The following is a 6,000-nucleotide window of genomic DNA, read 5'->3' on the forward strand; positions in this document are numbered from 1 at the left end:
TCTTCCCNTCCTCCTCCTCCTCCTCCTCCTCCTCCTCCTCCTCCTCCTCCTCCTCCTCCTCCTCCTCCTCTTCTTCTCTTTGTTCTTGCCCCTATCTGTGAGTGATATGATGTCCCAACTGAGGCCAGGGAAGATGCTTTGATTATTGATTATGCATGGAACTGTGGCTGAAATAGTGGAGAGAAGCACCCGAAGGAAGAAGGATTCACTTTGCCCACTGTTTCAGACGGCTCATTCCATGTTTGCTTGGTCTTACACACTTGCTATGGGGAGGATGTAGCAGAGGAGGCTCAGTACTTCATGGTAACTGAGCACCAGAGAATTGAAAGAATCAGGGATCAAAGGCAGGCCCTTAGTGTTGTACTTCCTCCAGTCAGGTCCCCTCCAGCTAGGACCGACCTCCCAGATAGCACAGCCGGCTGAGAACACATGAGCACAAATAGGAAATTTTATATTTAAGCCATATAATACAGTTTATGATTTATTCTCATTCCTTGAAGAACAGATATGGGCATACCAGGGGATATTCCATGACTTCCTAGATCTATCCATACGTAGCTGAAATAAAGTATTTGTAATCACTATTCTGAACTGCCTTCCCAGCCCTGAAGGACTGTTGGATCAATTTTTATATCACCAGCAACTGCACAGCCCTCCAGGAAAAACAAAACTACACCAAACTCTGCCACTCACTGAATACTGAGCTGCTTGTGTGGGTGACAGTGGCATTTGAGTCTCTCTTCAACCCTCTAGCTCTATTCTACAGAAGATCTTAGAACCTGTCCAGCAAGCAGCAGGATGGAAGATGTCCTGTCTCCTCAGCTGAGTGGCACATTGTATAAAACAGCTCCTTGAATCTTGGTGATGTCTGCCTGCTGAGTACACAGCAGCTCATGAGAGGTGATTTCCCCCACGTGTGACTTTCCTCAATGGTATCATTGGCTTGGGTTACAGAGGAATAGAAATAAATTCTGTTTGAGAAATATACAGTACCCTATTTCCGGTTAGACTTAGCACCGTTGAAGTCAGTGCAAGTTGCAGGCTGGCCAGAGGAGAGCATAAGGTAAGAGCTATTGGCTTTTAGATCTTGCAAGATAGCAAGCAATTGTAAAGAATGGAAGTTGAGTGGTATACATGTCTCCATCACTCACTATCCCGGATGAGACAGGTGTCACTAATCAATTATAGCCACTTTCTCACTTTGCTCAAGGTTCAAGAATACACTTTGTCAGTGACCTCAATTGTTCTCCATTTTTATTAGACAGTGTTGCTCATTGAACCTGGAGCATGTAGCAAATCCCTGGGATTCTCCCCCAGTGCTGAGGTCACAGAAGTCTCTCTTCATTTGCCTACCTTTCTACCTGAGTCCTGGAGACATGAACTTGGGTCCTCATGGTTCTGAATAAGGTATGGTATGGTATGTACCTACAATCTTAGCACTTGGGAGGTGAAGGTGGGAAAGTCAGAAGTTCAAGGTTAGCTTTGGCTACATAGTGAGTTTGAGGACATGTTTGAGAGAAACAAGAAAAAAAGCCTGTCCAAAAAGACCTAGCTGTAAAATCTCAAAGCCCACTCCCAGTGATCTATTTCCTCCAATGGGGCTCCATCTCACACAGGTTTCCTCCCCAAACATCACCAAATGCTAAAAACCAATATTTGACACATGAGCCTGAGGGGACATTTCACATTCAAACCACAAGATCCTCTACTATAGTTTGTCCAAGAAATCCTCAGTTTGTCCTCAGCACTGTTTTCGGCCATCATTCAAATCCTCATTGGTGATATCTTTCTCTCACACTAAACCAAATGCAGTAACCTCGTCTGGGCCAGGCCAGCACCTGGAGCATAGTAATAGCTCGGTTAATACCTGGTGGATACTAGCAGAAAGGGCAAACATTAAAGCTCTAGTAGCTTCCTGGAGTTGTCACTCGGTGTTCAAAACTTAATAACCACGGGATCCTAAGCAACCTGTCTAACCTCTCTGTGCCCTGAACACTCCTCATCTGTAAAATGGAGATAATAATAATCATTTGCCAACTATTTTCTGGGGCTGAAGAGTGGATAAATAGGCTGGCGCATATAAAGTGCCTAAGAGTACATGGTAATTGCTCAATAAATGACATCATTAGCATCATCGTCAAGCAGTCTTTGTATAATCTTATGGTTGACTGGTTATGGGTGGTGACCTTTGTACTAGCCAGGCGTGGGGGGACACAAAGAGAGGCTGTTAGCCTTGGCAGCACTGGTTCTGTGGTGCCGGCATCTCAACTTGGGGACACCCAAAGTTTCTGAGAACCAGTCTGGAAAACAATTTAGCTTTTCTCTTCTTATGTAATTAAAGTCTGGGAAAGAGTTACTTGGCAATTAAACAAGTTGCCCTGTGACCATGAAACAATAATACATCTGTGTGTATGTGTGTGTGTGTGTATGCGTGTGCAAGTGAACACATATATACAATTTACAATTACATATGCCTGTGGACTTAGAGATCAACCTCACACGTTATTCCTCAAGAGCCATCCTTCTTGTGTTGTGAGACAGGCTCTCTCACTTTTACCTGGAACTTGCCAATATAACTAGGTGGGCTGGCCAAGAAGCTCAGGGATATACCTGTTCCCATCTCCCTAGTATTGTGGTTACAGGTACAGGCTGCATTTTTAAAATGTGGTTCTTCATGTTGGTAAAACAGGCTCTTTACCAATTGAGTTACTTCCTCATCTTCTCAAAATGTGTCTATTAGCTACTGAGATAGAGTGTGAAGTTTCCAGGTTCTCCTCAAGTGCTTAGCTGCCTTGCTCTCAAAGTCCAGCTTATAGCTCACCACCAGGCAAAATCAATAAAGAGTGGAGACCCCCAGGTTAAGAGGAAGACAAGAGAGAGGGCACCAACACCCCAGGGTAAGAGGGAGATAGGAGAGAGAATGCTGACCCCCCCCAGGGTAAAATGGAGACAGGAGAGAGGGTGCCAACACCCCAGAGTAAGAGGGAGACAGGAGAGAGGGCGCCAGGGGATGATTCAGCTCTAAGAAGCAGCCACAGGATGGTCAGCTCTGCTGTCTGGGAGGTGACTGGGAGGAACAGGAAGATGAATCAGGAGCATATGATCACTCCAGCATCAGGGATTCAGGATAAAGATCAGGAAAGTGGAAGGAGCAGGGCTGTGTCATGGAGGGCACCCACTGGGGACGGGTGGAGGGAGGTAGAGGGGCATGTCTTTCCAAGTTTGAACAACTTGTGCAAATGAACTGAATAATTTTAAATGCATTCGTTTTAAAATTCATTTGTATTTTTAATTTCCTGTGTATACGTATGGTATGTATTGAATTGGGGTGCACACTGGCGTTTGTACTATAGCATGCTTGCTTTAAAGCCCAGGCTACATGGTGGCTTCTGAGGGTGGCCAGGCCCTTCCACTACATCCTTCAATAGCACAGGAGTGAAAGGTCTAGAGGGTTTAGTTCACAAGCCAAGCGGCTCGTCTAGAATTAGCACACAGTCCCTCAAACATCTAGACCCCCACAGCAACCCTTTCCTTGATTGCCCTTTAAATGCAACCCTTCCCTTCTCTTGTCTTCTTTTCTGACGCTGGCTGTAAACTAAAGTTAATTTCATGAAGTCACACAGGCTTAATGCGCTTTGTTCATTGAGCCGCCCAACACCTGTGCCAGCATCCTCACGCCACACATTGCCCACCCCCCAGCGCGCAGAAGAGCACATGCTACCTGCTGTCCCAGTTTCGTCCCTGGAAACCCCAGCAATGTCAGCACCGTGTGAACTTGAGTTTTCAGACTGAACCGTGCATCTGACATGGGTGGGGGCACGCATGGCTGAGCACTCTCTGTCGCAGAGGGAAGAATTTATGTTTGCATCTGCCTCTCGCCCCCTCTCACATCTGGTCTCCGAGGCCTCTGGGAATTGGCTGGGGAAGGGAAGGAGAGGACTGAAAGGCGCTCTCGGTGCTGAGGGAGCCAGGGCTGAATAAAGATGAGTTTGCCACTCTTGCCTGACTCAGAGCGCAATAGGTTCTGACTGTTCTGTGGTTTGATGTGCTTGGTGTGAAGACTTCTCTTGTCAGATTCTGGGGCCTTTGAAGAATCTCATGAAGCCAGTTTAATGCTTCCCTCAGCCAGAAGTTTTTATTCTCAGGGAGGGTCACAGAGAAAAAATGGGTCATTGTTCTGAAGTCAAGTACAGACATATCTCCTTTCTTCCCCACCCCCTATTCTTCTCTCTTTTTACCTCCCCCAACCCTTTCTTCTCCCTCCCTTTCTTTTCTGTCTTTCTCTCTCTGTCTTTCTTTTCTATTTTCTTTCTTTCTTTCTTTCTTTCTTTCTTTCTTTTTTTTTTTTTTTTTTTTTTTTTTTTTTTGTGTTTTTTTTTTTTTTTTCTGTTTTTTTTATTTTTTGTTGTCATGGNTACAGGGTCTCATGTAGTTAGACTCAGGTCTAAACATTCTATGTAGCCAAGGATAACTTTGAACTTGTGCTCTTCTTGAGTTCAACTTTGAATTTACAGGTTGGTGCCACCACACCCATGCGGGAGACAGAGCTCAGGGCTCTGTACATATTAGGCAAGCACTTCAACTGAGCTGCATCCCCAGCCCCACGAATGCTGTCTTTCTTACCATATCCGGAGGGTGGTGTTTCACTTAGGAGCATTGGCAGGCCCTTGTTGAAATGAGACACTTTCCGTAACATCCGAGTGTTTGTTCCATATTGATAAAGTAGATTTGTTTCCCCTCTAATGCTCCCAGAGAGGATCACAAAGCAGAGCTCAGGGAGGGCATGGCCAGGCACTTCTGGACATTGTCAATTACCATCTAACCTTTCCAGCCTCTGTTTTAAGAATAGAAAAGTCAAGCTTCTTACAACTATGTCCCAATATCACTCTTCACATTAAGAACCACTTGGTTTCTTTTTTAAGATTTATTTCACTTTTAATTGTCCATGTGTGAGTGTGTGTGTGTGTGTGTGCGCGCGCGCGCGCAAGAGAGAGAGAGAGAGAGAGAGAGAGAGAGAGAGAGAGAGAGAGAGCGCAAGCACAAGGGCATTGAATCCCCCAGAGTCAGAGTTTTAGGTGTCTCTCTTTTCCACACACAAATAGATTAGAGAGAGAAATTTTACAACTGTTTTGAATGTTTCCCTGTTGGCAATATCTGCATAGCTCAGGGTGGTGACTGGCATCCTTGTCGTAGCTCTAGATGAGATGCTGACATGTGTTGTTGGTTTTTGTCAACTTGACGAAAATCTAGACAAATCTCCATCCAGAATTGCCTCCATCAGATTGACCTGTAGGCAAGCCTATGGAAGATTTTCTTGGATAAAGATTGACGTGGGCTGACTCAGCCCACTGTGGGTGGTGGCATCCTTGGCAGGTGGTCTTGGCTGTATAAGAACATAGACTGAGTGAGCCATGGGAGCAAGCCGGAAAGCTGCATTCCTCCATGGTTTCTACCTCTGCTCTTGTTCAAGTTCCTGCCCTGACTTCCCTCAGTGATGAACAATGATTGGGATATGGAAGCCAATTAAATGCTTCCCTCCTCAAGTTGGTTTTGGTGATGGTGTTTATCACAGTGACGGAAACCTGACTAGGATGGTGTTTCATAAGGACTTCCTTGCCCCTCCTTTCTTCTGCTTTGTCTTTTTGTCCCCTTTCTTCTTTCCTACCCATTATCCATTCTTGTGATAGAGAAAGCCTATAACTTAAGGAACATTCTCAATGTCTAACGCTTCCTTTAACGTTTTTCAAATTGCATTTAAAGGTTTGTTTTGTGTGTGTGTTTATGTGTGAGTAGTGTTGTTGAGATAGGAGCGGCAGGGCTGCGTCCCCGGCACCCGGCCGCCCGCATGGCTAGCTTATGCCCAGAAATAATTACACGGAAACTGTATTCTTTCAAACACTGCCTGGCCCATTATCTGTAGCCTCTTATTGGCTAGCTCTTACATATTGTTCTAACCCATTTCTAATATTCAGTGTAGCCCACGAGGTGGCTTACCAGGGA

This window comes from Alexandromys fortis, unplaced genomic scaffold, assembly GCF_014885135.2.
Source record: "Alexandromys fortis isolate MF-2015 unplaced genomic scaffold, M_Fortis_MF-2015_v1.1 scaffold_287, whole genome shotgun sequence".
Lineage (NCBI taxonomy): Eukaryota > Metazoa > Chordata > Mammalia > Rodentia > Cricetidae > Alexandromys > Alexandromys fortis.